Source organism: Pholis gunnellus (genome assembly GCF_910591455.1).
Source record: "Pholis gunnellus genome assembly, chromosome: 2".
Taxonomy (NCBI): domain Eukaryota; kingdom Metazoa; phylum Chordata; class Actinopteri; order Perciformes; family Pholidae; genus Pholis; species Pholis gunnellus.
In genome coordinates, this window is record NC_136536.1 from 1,082,626 (window position 1) to 1,098,060 (window position 15,435).

At 40.8% G+C, this 15,435-nt stretch overlaps 1 protein-coding gene across 6 annotated transcripts in view; it reads right to left on the reverse strand.

Moving 5' to 3' along the window:
• The window catches only part of LOC306704988 (extracellular sulfatase Sulf-2-like), a gene marked incomplete at its 3' end in the record, with an annotated part of 68,830 nt that extends 63,013 nt beyond the window's left edge, over positions 1 to 5,817 (reverse strand). For all 6 annotated transcript variants that reach the window (XM_079171620.1, XM_079171622.1, XM_079171619.1 and 3 more), the window contains exon 1: positions 5,437 to 5,817. The remainder of the gene's footprint in view (positions 1 to 5,436) is intronic.
• Between the last annotated feature and the right edge of the window lie 9,618 nt (positions 5,818 to 15,435).

Sequence of the window (15,435 nt, forward strand, 5' to 3'; positions counted from 1 at the left end):
AGCGCCCCCTACAAGCTGCAGTGTTCATAACAGACAATGTATATGTGTAGGAATGAACAAGCTTAGAGGATTCATCACTTCATCCAACACGATAATACAGAACTCACAATCCTATTTGGACTTCTACATGACATGAAATGTGTGTATGCAGTGTTTTTGTCCGCCACACCAGGTCCTGTATGTTAATGCCTTTGTTTTTAACAATACAAATTGCTAATAAAGAGACAATCACAGAGTGTTGAAAACACTATTGCTGAAAAAAAGCTGGTGTTCAATAACAATGGCCTAATTTCATATGTGGACCGCAGGGACATGTACCCCTCATTTATATATATTTTTTTGACTAAAATCAAAAACTAGCCACATGGACATCTTGTTTCAACGTGCAGGATAGTCCGATATATTTAAATATGTGGGTTAAGTATGTTACTACTTGATTAGATTCAGGAGGAGATCCTAGTTTGGGTTAAAAAAAAGTATGTTTTTTACGTAACCTAAGTTAAGTAAGTAGGTCACGTTTGGTTTTACTCTGAACATGAACAGTGATCTCCTGGGTGAAAGTCATGTATATGTTTAATGTAATCTCATAAAACAGTTTAATATCTTACAAAAACTAAATTTTCGTGCATTTTTTGACAAAAGTCAAAACAAAAAGCACAATTTTGTGCTTGTTACATGAATAAAGTATTTTAAAAATAAACTTCCGTCTTCAAAGGAAACTCAGTTAGGTTTAGGAAACAGAAATACTTAGTTAGGTTGAGACAACTAAACTATTTAGTTAGGTTGAGACAACTAAACTATTTAGTTAGGTTGAGACAACAAAACTACTTAGTTAGGTTGAGACAACAAAACTACTTAGTTAGGTTGAGACAACAAAACTACTTAGTTAGGTTTAGACAACAACACTACTTAGTTAGGTTGAGACAACAAAACTACTTAGTTAGGTTTAGACAACTAAACTACTTAGTTAGGTTGAGACAACAGAACTACTTAGTTAGGTTGAGACAACTAAACTATTTAGTTAGGTTTAGGGAAAAGTCTTTGATAGTTCTTTCCTCCTCTGCATGTTTTGAAGATAACAAAACTATCTTGTGATCTAATTTTTTTAAATCTACAGTTAATATTGTCATAAGATAAGGACATTATACAAACGATACGATGCATATAAACCGAGCCCCGTGATGAATAGTATAAAAGCTGGTTTATAGGTTCTCCTCCACTCAACAGAAGTACATTCAGCTTCAACATGGTTGAAATGCTGCCTTCAAAAACGCTGTGTCCAGACAATTTAGTCAAATCTATCATCTCGTCACACACACACACACACACACACACACACACACACACACACACACACACACACACACACACACACACACACACACACACACACACACACACACACACACACACATACAGTACGCTGTTTCAGTACACTGAGTGTGTAAAAATGCCTTTCTATAGAACAGAAGAGACCCTGCTGTTCTTTACATTTCTACATGTGACCCCACTGACCCAACACACACACACACACACACATACACAAACACACACATATACAAACACACACACACACACCCACACACACGTCCAACAACTGGCTTTCTAAATTAATTTGTATTAGAAAGAGAAGAAAGCGAGAAGTGACAAACACAAAGTGAAGCAGAGACTGTATGTGCGTGTGTGTGCGTGTGTGTGTGCGTGTGTGTGTGTGTGTGTGTGTGCGTGTGTGTGAGACCACCCTACAACGAGTTCAAAGGTCACCAGGCTGCGTTGCCATGGTATCGACATTGGGCCGAGGATCAGCTGACTCTCGGTGATGATGTCATTGTGTGTGTTCAGCTGGTTGGACTCGTGAGATGAGAGGGAATCGATCCTGCGACTCTTGTTGTCCGACATTAACGCGTGAAAACATTGACATAATCTTCAATTATTGATACTACAGACTACAAACGTTTGTTTTAGTGAAATAACATTTAAAACTGTTTGCACATGTTGATTTCACATTTTCAAAATGTAATCTAGTTCATTTAAATTAAAAAGAATAACTATTGTTGAGTCACATCTCTACAAACATAACGTTCATATAAACTCAATCAGCAGCGTGTTAGAGGACTTTATCAACACTACAGTTAAACTACACAACAGCAGTAACATGCTCCACACATGTTGCCTGTTTTTTATTTGGGTAAAAATAAAAATGCTAAAATTTAATTTGCATTTTATTTTCACATTCTGGACAATCAGGCTACATGAATATAGAATATGAATTACAGCTGCTTTAAATATGAAATATCAGCTTTCCAAATGTAAAATGGTCGTAGAAAGAGTGAGTGTGTGAAAATATAATAATAATGATATTATTGCATTTTTATTATAACTTGAATAACAAACATAAATGGGAAGTTATAACGCTATTGTGGGAATTATAGTCAAACCTGCTGGACTACGTTTTATTATATTTACATTCTGAGGTTAGAACGTTAATAAACCTTCATGATCTCATATCAAAAATAAACATAATTGAATTAAAAGCTGTGTGACGCTGTGCTGAACACTATCGGTCGTACAGGAGGCTTCATGGTGGAGCGGTTTATTGGATTGCATTTTATTGCACCAGTGTACCTAATTAAGTGGACACTGAGGTTTCGTAAATAAAGGCTTTTTATTTATTTCACGAGCAATAAAAGATACAAACGCAGATCTCATTATGATGTATCGCACTTCTTTACTCTGGATTACACTGCTTCACTGCTTCACTGCTTCACTGCTTATATACTGCAAACAGAAATGAGCTGGTATTATAATATTCAGCCTTTCAGATGTCTGTGGTCTGAACTCCAAACATCGTGAGCAGGATTATTAATCCAACGGAGCCGCCGGACATCGATCAGTCGAAACAAGAAGAGACAGAACGACATCGCTGCAGATCCACAGAGAACAGAAGGTCGAGAGGTGAAAGGACAACGAGGATGAGAAGCTTCAGGCAACAGTGTCAATATCTCTCTCTCACACACACACACACACACACACACACACACACACACACACACACAGTACAGTTAACTCACACACTCTGACAACCAACGGTCTGTTCTGAAGATACTTCAGTTTCTTGTTCATTGTAGAACAAACTACTGAAAGAAGAAGCTAAATGTCTTCATCGGTTCAGTACAGAGCGGAGGGAAACCCCCGAAAACACACACACACACACACACACACACACACACACACACACACACACACACACACACACACAGTGTGAGTGTGATGCTTTCACACACACTCCTCCCTCTCTGTTAATCCCGGTCGTGTCCTGACACAACAAACGTCCGTCAGTCTGACGAAACACTCGTGAAGGAAAACCGTCAATAAACAGAAGAGACGAAACTCACGATGCAGAAAGATTCACAGAAAAACAAGAACATAAAGAAACATAAAGAAACATAAAGAAACATAAAGAAACAAGTAATGATGGTTAAAAAAACTTGATGTTCAGTAAGAAACAATGTAATGTTAGTATGAAGAGAAATATGAGCATTTTCAAAGTGTTAAAAACATAAAATAACTTATTTTAAAGACACGAGGCTTATTTAATAAATATCTTACTTTTACTTTCATGGTTTCTCACCAATGTTTTGTGAATTTATAACATTTTAATTTGCAACAGCTGGGTGTGAATGTGTGTGTGTGTGTGTGTGTGTGTGTGTGTGTGTGTGTGTGTGTGTGTGTGTGTGCGTTAATATTTGAAGAGTTTGGGTCAGTGAATGTTTACATTCCAGCGGATGCAAAGTAGCCATCAACCTTATTTACCCTGCTCTGTGTGTGTGTGTGTGTGTGAGCGTGATGGATGGTGGGAACCTGGTGACCAAATCGAAACAGTGACCGCCAACACGACCACTGCAGCTCTCTCACACACACACACACAGAACTATAACAGTAGTTTTTCGTGTCTCTACTTGTAGTAATATCGGTTGTTCTTCACTATTAGTCCAAACAGAAGTCCCTCGTGGTCATGGTCCCCAGAAGATGAATCCTACTGATGTTTTTTGACCTGTTATCTGAAGATTCATCCTCTGGGGAACATGAATGTCTATCAATCCATTCATTGTTGAGCTGAAACAATGTGTCGATTATTCAGCTGATTGACAGAAAAGTATCAGCAGCAACAAATAGAAACAACTTGTTAAAGTCTTTAGTTTCTTTGTTGTGATAATTTACTGAATTTGGACCGTTGGTTTGATAAAACAATCAATTAATTGATTAATAGAGAAAACAAAAGCTTGATTTAGAATGAAAACCTTTATCTGCAGACTCAATGACTTAATGACAACCGTCAACCTGATGGTGGTTTTACAGCAACACATTCACAGGATTCATCCTCTGGGAACCATGAATGTCTGCAGAATGTGTCCCCGGTCCATCCAGCAGATGTGAAGATACGTCATTGGTTAAATAAAAACATTGTCCTGCTCGCTGGTTAAAAGTTCACCACAGTGATCAGGATTCATCCTCTGGGGAACATGAACATGTTGTCATGTATCTCGGCACTCCATCGGCCAGTTGAGGAGATACTTTAGTACATAATCACAGAAAACACGCCGTCATCTCCCGACACCGTCACAGAGCGGTGAAGTCTTGTGATGAGCGGCGTTCCGCTGACCTCAAGGTCGGCGCGCGTAGCTTCAACGTCACGGGTTCGATCCCGGACGAGGCTCTTTGTTGCATCTCTCGACTCTTATTCACGTTGCCGTCGATGTGTTGGAACATCTTCACCTCGACTTTCACACGTCTTACATTTCGTTTACAGTCTCAGAGTTTGTTTTCAGCGTTTCTATTCGTCTAACTTCTTTTTATTTCTTACTTTGTGTTAAACTCCTTTTATTCCTCAGTTAGGAAACATAAAATAATATAATAATAAAAACAGAGCTGGGTGGAACAGCTTTCCTCCCTTCCTTCCTTCCTTCCTTTCCTTTACCTCCCTTTATTCATCCTCCCTTCTTTCTTTCCTCCCTCTTTCCTGACTGACCTCAGTGTTGCGCAGCTATAACACACTCCCACGTGTCCGTCGAGCAGGAAGCAATAAACACACACACACACACACACACACACACACACACACACACATGTACAGTTGAAGCTGCATGTTAAAACACACTGCTGCTGCAAACAAGTGTGACAAGTGTGAACACAACACGGCCTCTAAACTAATGCGAGGAGCACACCAGCAAAGTGGAGCAACACACACACACACACACACACAGTAACAAAGCTGCTCTGACCAACAGGAACTGACACACAGTGAAGTAGAGCAGAACTGAAGAGCCTCACACACACACACACACACACACACACACACACACACACTTCATCAGTCCAAAGATGACCTCAGAGCAGCTAAGAACCTGATAAAGTAGAACAGAAACAGTTCTGTACCTCCTGCTGCTGCGTCTCCTCCCTCGGGGAACGTCCTCGCTGTCAGCAGGTGTTCTCCTCTCTGACCCACCGATTCAGGAGGAGGAAGAGGAGGAGGAGGAGGAGGAGGATGATGAAGGCTCACATCACACTCTCCTCTCCTCCAGACAACTGTTGCTCCTCTCAGCTGTGAAACTTGTGCTCACTCTGACACGTCTTCCTGGAGACGAAGACGGTGAGTTTGTGTAGCTGAAAAGGGGAAGAAGAGGAAGAGGAAGAGGAAGAGGAAGAAGAAGTCTCACTCTGTCTTTTTTTTCTTGTTCCGTTTCTCTAACACTTCTTCCTCTCTCTCTGCTCCGTGTCTAACGGCGTTCCCAGAGTTCCTCGGTGCAGCCGCCACTGGTAAAGCCATCTGTTGCAACACGTCTGCCTGCCTGCCTCTCCACTTTCACTCTCCCTCCCTCCCTCTCTCCCCTCTCTGAGAGAGAGAGAGAGAGAGAGAGAGAGAGAGAGAGAGAGAGGAGGAGGAGGGGGGAGCCTTGTGCTCGCTGTGAACCAATGGGGAGGCTCAGAAATCTCCCTGACTGGAAGAGGAGGAACCGCAGCGGAGAGGACAAAATGAAATAAATACAGGAGGAGGAGGGGAGGACGAGAGAGACACACACACACACACACACACACACACACACACATTATGTGGCCAAAAGTATGTGTTTCATGCTAAATGACATTTTAGATATCAGTGTTCAAAAACTAAAGTCTAGACTTCATCAGTTTTACAGAGTTTAGTCATGAGACTGAGTTGTGTAATGTCTGAGATGTGTCATCAGCAGGTTTATCTGCTTCGTTTATCAAGCTGCTGCAGAGTTTGAATGAAATGAAGATGTGGACGGGGAGACAAAACGATCGCTATGCGTTAATGATGATTCAAGGTTTTTACGGATTTATTTTCCTGCAATATGCAAAAAGATTAAAAACATCATATTTTAACAACGTGATACATTTTTTAACATTTCAGGGGCTAAATGTGCTAAACTGTTGGTCAGAAATGATGAAAAGCGTCGAGCGCTGCGGTTCAGGTTTATGCATGTGTGCAGTTATTGACTGTCAGTGCTCGATGATGAAGATGAAGTGCAGCGCAGCCACTTTAATAATGAGTTTCCGCAGAGGTCAGTGGAGAAGTTCTGCTCACTTATTCATCTGCTGTTTGAGTCTTGACATCAGCCTGATATCTGCATATGGCTGGCTAGCTAGCATTAGCTACATGGCTAACATGGTAGGAGTGAACAAACTAAAATCTGCACACTGTTCACCTTCACGTCCCCGAACCAGAGACAAATATCATCATTACACACAAACAGTCAGTCACTAAAGTCCAGACGGTCCAGTAAACGTAGAAACAGCTGTTCTATCATCGGCTCTGGTTTAAAGGGTCAGTTTACAACACAGAAGTCCGACAAAATGTTGCCGTTCGTTTCTGTAGAACCACAAATTGTTGAATGTTGACGTTTCTGGACACAACTTTTGTTTCGTAAATACGTTAAATATCACACGTGCAAAAACGCAAAACGCCACGTGATGAACGTTGTGAACAGATCGGTTAGGTCCAGTCAACGGAACGTCTTGGTTAACGTTAGGGAAAAAAAGGTTTATGTTAAAATTATAATGCAATAATGTAACGTAACAACATAACTAAACAACAGGTAATGTGACAACTTAACATAACAAGATGAAGTAACAACATAACATGACAACGTAACGTGAAAACGTAATGTAACGTCATGTAACAAGTCAATCTAACAACGTATCGCAACAACATACAATGTAACTTAACAATGTAACGTTACAACTTAACGTAACAAGGTAAAGTAACAACTTAACGTTACAACTTAACGTGAGTTAATGTAACACAACAACGTAACTATCGTAAATAAATAAATACAACCACCCTGATCAGACTTCCGTACGTAACGTTATGTAACCAGCGTAGAGTCAGTGTTTGTTTTTGGTTTGACACAAACAGCTGTCTGTGGGGGAAAGTCCAGTTTGTTGGACCAAGCCACCGTTACTGAACCGTAACCTGTAACATGTATCCAAACAGTGACGTGTCCTGAAGTTAACCTGTACATCACTACAGCAAGTTAAACCACTGGAGGACAGCCAAGACAACGTTTTGAAGGAGTTATTATTGAACTATTCAGAACACAGACTGTCGTGACTGAAGATGCTAACGTAGCCATTATTTATGCTACTCTAGTGATAATTACTGTGTTTTGACCTTTAGAAGTTATCTTATTCTGTCAAAGTTCCTAAGATGAATAAATAGTTTTTGTGACTTCAAAAGGGATGAATTTAGTTTGACAACATTTTTTACACATCCACATATTGACGTGAGACCGGCAGCAGAAGAAGCGGAGGGATACACTTGTGTGTCATCTGCGTAACGGCGATATCTGATGTTCAGCTTGAAACGCATAAAGAAATATAAATACGGCCCAGAGTGCTTCTTTCAGCAAGTCTAACACAGACTAGAAATAAACAACAACGTGGCAACAAATACACAGAATAAGAAACAAAAACCAGCCGAGTCAAAGCACCACTCTGATGATTACAGTGTCACATAGGAGGGTTTAATGGGAAGTGACCACATACTGTTGGCCATGTAGTTTGAGGGAGATTCGAAGTGAGAGAGGAAGAGCGGGAGCAAAAGGGGGAAGAGATGGAGAGAAAACAGAGAGGGAGGGGGATGAAGAGGAGGTGGAGAGCACATTGTAATGGAGCTGTTGGCAGAGCTCCTGGCTGTTCATGGGTATTCATGTAGCTGGTGGCTTCAGTTAAATGGAGCGAACAGAGAGAGAGAGAGGGAGAGAGAGAGAGACAGAGAGAGAGAGAGAGAGAGAGAGACAGAGAGAGAGAGAGAGAGAGAGAGAGAGAGGAGGGGAGATGGGTGCTGAGTTTCAGCTGAACAAGAAGTCTGCTCATGCCGTTCCCAATGAACACCGTGCAAACGCACACTGACAAGTTAAACGGTGAATTTGAATCCGTTAAATTAGATCAGACTGCATTTTAAATGAGGTTCTATTTGTTCAACAGCTTTACGGTTTCAGCAGGTAGAAGTTAGTGTTCGGAGGGAATCTACTGACAGAGAAAAGACTCGTAGACAAACTGAAAAACAACAGACCGTTAAAATACGAACAAACTGTGAAAATCACATTTGTCTCTTTATTTCCTGTGAATCAACTCAAACTACAGAATCATTATGCCGTGAAAAGGTGACAATGTTTAGTCCTATACATCTATAATTTTAAGGCGCGTATTTCAAATTTTGTAAAGACCTTTAACAATCTATTTCAAAGGTTCATAAAGACGTCAAGTGTGGTCAACACACAGAGAAGAAGACAGAGCCCACATGTATTGAATGTTTTGCGCTGTAGAAGTGGTGCAATTTCGGCAAAGTTCCTCAGATGAATAAATAGTTTTTGTGACCTCAAAGTGATACATTTAGTTTTAAAGCCATTTTACACATCCACATATTGACGTGAGACAGGCAGTAGAAGAGACGGAGATATATACTTGTGTGTCATCTGCATAACGGCGGAATCTGATGTTAAGCTTGAAAAATGTTTGCACCCCAAAAATGTAAGTACGTTTCAGATTTGAGAAAATCTCATTAAAATTGATCAGAGCTGTAGTTTTTTTGTAGTTAATCGCTCCAATAGCTCCATATCCAATACCAGTATCTATGTCTACAGTTGATAATCACTTATTTTTCCGTTATGAAAGTAACCGTCCACCACAAACCCCTGAAGCAAGTGGTCAGACTTTGGATTTCCTCCAGTAAGCTAGCGACCTGAATAGCTACCAAGCATGCTAGCAAACACTACAGGAAGCTAACTAGCTAACCTCTGGTTCTTGTGTTAAAGCTGCATTCTCTCTAATGTCCACCAGGGGTCGACTCCTCTGGTTGTATAGAAGTCTATGAGAAAATGACTCTACTTCTCTCTTGATTTATTACCTCAGTAAACATTGTAAACATGAGTTTATGGTCTCAATCTCTAGTTTCAAGTCTTCTTCAATACAGCATGATGTTCATTTAGTACATGATGGTCCATTTAGAGTCACACAGACCATAAAGCAGGGGATGCTTTAGGGGCGGGGCCACACAGTGATTGACAGGTCTCTGGCACAACTGAAAGTATTACAGATATGTGTCAGGTTGTCTGTTCACCATAATACAGTTAAAAAAGCTGTTCACTTTAAATAATTAAATATTCAAATATTTGTGAGTTACCGGCTTCTTGAGAGCATCCTAATCCGTCCCTACATCACCCTATAGACATCCTGCTCTGTAAACAAGCTGCTTCTCTTTAATGCCTCTGACAGAACTGAGTCTGACGTGTTTTCAGCTCTGCAGAGTTCTGCAAGACTTCAAAATATTTAAACTTGTAGCGTCACAATCTGAATGGATCTAATCGTCTCTGAGCTTCATCTCGGTTTGTTTACTGCAGGCAGAGAGACGTGAAGGAAACATTTAACACTTTCACCACCAGGACGGTCTGACATAAACCGCTCCGCGAAGGCAGCGGAATGATTTGTAGACAGTTATAAAACGGCCCAAAATACATCTTTTGAAATATACAGACACTTATTTTTTTCTGTTAGCAACTGAGCAGCTAACTGGCTAACTAGCAGCAAGAAGAACACTGAAAATAGTCCGGATAGGTTTCAGGGTTTAGGTAGATATGCCAACAAGGGTCTCCACAAATACAAACCTGTGTGTGTGTGTGTGTGTGTGTGTGTGTGTGTGTGTGTGTGTGGCTCAGACCAACAGGTCAGTTGAGGATTGGTGCCATCTGGAAATATGCCCAAGTGACTAAAGACACACACACACTCAGCCCTTCTGGGTCTTTGAGCAGTGAAGCATCCTGGGAAAGCAGAAGCCCAGCTGCTGCAGCCTCGAGGCGTTTGCACATTAAATCAACGACAGACTTACAGTTATTTACTCAGCAGTCTGTTTACTCCACAGTCAGCTGCAGTGATTCTCTGGAGGAGCAAAGATCCACCAACACATGGATCCAGACGTCCGTCCAACGCTCCGCTTTAAGGGAAGGTGTTTGGAGAACCGCTTCCCACATTTCTCTCAAAGTCACTGTGAACGTTCTTCTCCACATTAAGTATCTCACTTTATTAGCTACACCTGCACAATCGAATGCAATCCAATAAAACACGTCTGAGTATGATGCGGTCCATTATGACTGTGACCTCAATGCTAAACCTCAGAACTGAATGAATGGATGAAAGACAGCATACAGCTAGATGTCATGGCAGAGCTGTTGTATTGGATTGCTGTACCTTATAAAGTGACCACTTTCATAAGAAACACATATGTTTGACCCAAAAGCCTGCAGCCTGGATGAGACGGGTCTTTACACGAGGACGAGCTTGTCTCGGTCCCGTCTGTCCATCGTGAACTCAATATTTCGGACAGAATCCATCGTAACAAAGACAGAAAAGCACATTTCGGAGCAGATCTGCCAGGTGGACACCGGAGTGTTGTGCTGTTATCACCGTACCGTCTCTCCTTGCTCTAACTTCACGTCCGTCAGATTAACAAAGTCATCTATAGCAAGCATAAAGCTGACATCCTCCGTCTGGTTTTTATGGTTAAAGAAAACCTTGTAAAACTCTTGCGCTTCCCATCAGGTCATATTTTCCCTTTTTCTCAAGAAATATTCAAAACTAATGAGTACATTACTTTGTTTTGTGACAATTGTGAGATCCATGTTCTCCACCACAAACATTCCTGGACTGACTTTCATTTTTTAAAACTGTACAGACTCAGGCGGTGCAGCTCAGGGTCACCGAGAGCCGATAACGCGTTGGTCTACCTGTTGGATTTCTGCTGATGGATGAGAACTCTTCACTGTGTCGTGCACACACTTCAAGTTCAAACATCTTCAGCTCGCCTGAACACGTTTCTGCCTCAGTTTGGACCACGAGGAGCAAATCTGCAACACAACGCGGACAAATCATCAGCTTTTCAGGTCGATATGTTGTTGATGTGTTGATAACTTGAAGGCAAAGTTCCAGAGCAGCACGATCATCGGGAGTCTTTAAAGTTTCATATTCTGTCTCTTTTAGCTGTTTTTGGTCTCCACCAGTTCTATTTAGCTGCTAAATGCTCATTATGAATGACGATGTCAGCTGTGGTATGTTTGGTCTCTGCAGGGCTAGATTGAGTCCTCTAAAGAGCTTTAAACACGGAGTTTGACAAATGAACCTGCAAAATATAACAGGCGCAACTCAAACCCTTTTGAACGACGTGATTGGTCGATGACTTTATCGGCGGTACAAAAGCTCAGAAACAAATCTATCACATATTGCAATTTCGCTGCATAATATTTGTGTTCTGTGTGGAAGTATTCATTAACTAAATAAAACAGTTCAAACAATGTATTGACAGGAAAATCAATCATTCAAAAAGAAAAGCCCCGGATGTGTAAACGTGGTCAAACCGAAATGAAACAACATTTACAGCATATTTGTGTTTTCTGATCTGATCAGTGGATACTTGATCACCACTATGGGTAAGTACTTGGTTAGGTGTTGGGATATAAAATACTTGGTAAATGTTCAGGAAACCTTGTGGTTTGGATTCAAACACAGTTTGTTGTCTTGGTCCCGGATGAAGGAAACCAATGTGGACTGTTGGTAGGAAAGCTAAGTATCTGCATGAACCCTCCAGATGTTCTCTGCATTTGGTATGTTTGGTGAGTTTGTTTGGAGCCTTTAAGTTTAAAATGAAATCATTCAGCAGCACAGTTTTCCTGCAGGAGACTAACAACCGACTGAGAGCCGCCCACCGTCCAACCCACAGAGAATTAATCACAGAACAGCTCCAAATCCGATACTTCAGCCTTTCAGTTTAGTTAGAAAACACATTCTGGGCATAAATCCTGTTTACTGCGGAGCGTTGATTTTCTCTTTGGGCTCCCAGCGGGCCCCGGAGCCATCAATACCATCGACAGAGAGACAAATGGCCCCGCTCTCCGGACTCTAACAGCACCGCAGAGTCCGTTAACACCACTGCTGTCGGCTTCAGTCCGCAGAGCTCCTGAATCAGGTTTAGAGCTTTGTGTTGTTTAGACTGCTGGCAGGTACGGAGACGTCCTGACAGGAAGTATCAGCAGAACGGATCTCTGTAGATGAAGTCTAACGGAGCCGCAAAGAAAAAGAGTTGAAATCAGCTTTAGCAGTGAAGCAGCGATGAGCCGACAGTAGAAGAGGAAGGTTGTCAGTTTTAATCTCAAAACGTTAAATGAGTCGCAGTCGAGTCGTGTTTTCAGACTTCTTATGACACGTTATGTCTGAACGTCTTAAACTGGGACAACAGCGTCCTCGTCCGACATTACTGTCCGTCAGACGCCGCAGCGGGTTCACTCTGAGAGCTAGTGAGGAAATACGGTATGAAACTAGAAAACCAAACGCGTCCGTTGGTGCCAACCATGTCATGAAAGGGTGAGGACGCCCCCCGAAACCCGGTTCTAAGTGGGAAGCTGTTCTAAATGAGTAAAACCCGGAGTATCGATGCGGCCCGGAGTTAGCGGTTCTGCTGTCGGTACTTTCTTAGTTCTGGAGTGAGATGTCCTCGTCTCAAACGTCCTTTTTTCTCATAATATAACCAAAAAGAACCGATAAGAGTGTCCATAAGAGTACTCGATGAAGTCCTAACGATACCGTCCCAATGGAAAAGTCAAATAACGCTGCAAAGTCAGGTTATGTTTTTTTCTGACTAAAGTCCAGCATTACGTGTTGATTTATGCTCGTGTACATACATTCAGTCTTCAAAATAAACCTCCGTCCTCATTGGGGGAAACAACTTCGCTAACTTTAGGAAAAGATCATTGTTTGGGTTCAAATAACTACGGAAGTGGCGCCACTGATGTACACAAGTTACATGACAAATAAAGCAGTGACCTCTCGTCTTTATACTTCCTTCTCCGTGGTTACGTGGATTACATATGAATTGATTTTGAGGGATATCTACGAGTAACAGTGCAATCTTTTTCATATCGTTTTATTGAACAGGCGCTTCATTAAAACACAATGTTTGTTACAGATTTATGACGAGAAAGAAACTTTTTATCCTGAGATTACTTTTATAATTTATAATAATATATTATTATATTTATTTAGAGTAATATCTTTCTGATAAGTTGTGTTTTTGGACACGTTTGGTCACATGAGGACACGTTTGCACGTCTGAGAGACGTTCGTGCTGCAGCCGGTGGTGGACGGGTTGAATTGGTCATTTTCCAGTCTTAACTAGTGGAGATGTAAAACTGTATGAAGACAACATGAGCACGCAGACACAATTAATCTATAATATCCAGTAGATATGGCAAAGAATGTGGTGTTTTCTGTGTTCCCTGAGGATAAGATGTTTCAGGTCCATCATGAGACAGAAGCTTCATCTCAGTGTTTTATGGTCTCGGTTCACAATGAAAAGTGTTGGCTAGCAGCCGTTCTACTGCAGAGCCGCTGCTGCAACACAATAACAGGAAAATACTGCAGATAGACATCTGAACACTGTGTGTGTGTGTGTGTGTGTGTGTGTGTGTGTGTGTGTGATGGTGATGAATGAGTGTGCTACCCGCCCCGTAGGGTAATTCATTTCTCAACCTGAACAACACTTACTGTCAGACTGAAAAGGATTAATAGGACCACAGTCTATACACACACACACACACAATCAATCACACACACAGACACACACACACACACACACACACACACACAAAGGCACGAACTGCAGCCGCTCCGATTCCTTTTGTTTGCAGGAAATGATGTCATAAGGCTTTGCACAGGCAGCGCTGACACCACAGTGACATCAGTCCTGGAGGACCAATGAGATCATGAGTTGACCTTCAGGAACGTTTGATGCACACAAACGTAAAAACAGAGTTTTAGTTTAAAGGTTCAGCTCAGCCACAACGTATCAGATTTGTTTGTGTGTTGAAATCTCAACCATTCAAACTTCTGCCTCACTCCAATTAAATAACCATTTAAAATACAATGCGGTGAGGAGTGACGCGACACGATACGATACGACACAATAAAATACGACACGTTACGATAGAATACAACATGATACATTACAATACAATATGATACGATATGATAAATTACGACACAATACAACACGATAAAATACGACATCATATATTACGATACAATAAGTTACTATACGACACGATTAAATAGGACACGATTAAATATGACACGATACGATAAATTACGACACGACAATACTATCCCATATGATAGGACACGAAAAAATATTATACAATACGACACGATACGACAAAATACAACATGATACGATAAGATACGACAGTAAAATATGATAAGGTACGATACTTTAAGACACGACAATACTGTGCCATAAGATACGACACAACAAATATTATATGATACTATACGATACGTATACTATACGACATGATACGACACGATCGACGCGGCACGACAAAATACGGCACGATAAAATACTGTACGATAAAATAATGTACGATAAAATACGACACGATAAAATACTGTACGATAAAATAATGTACGATAAAATACGGCACGATAAAATACTGTACGATAAAATACTGTACGATAAAATACGGCACGATAAAATAATGTACGATAAAATACTGTACGATAAAATACTGTACGATAAAATAATGTACGATAAAATACGACACGATAAAATACTGTACGATAAAATAATGTACGATAAAATACAGCATGATAAAATACTGTACGATAAAATAATGTACGATAAAATACAGCATGATAAAATACTGTACGATAAAATAATGTACGATAAAATACGACACGATAAAATACTGTACGATAAAATACTGTACGATAAAATACGGCACGATAAAAAAAAAAAAAATGAAATGTTGAGAAGGGAGGACTTACTTTAGTCCTGGAATAAAAACACAAGTTCATGTTCTCATAGACTCA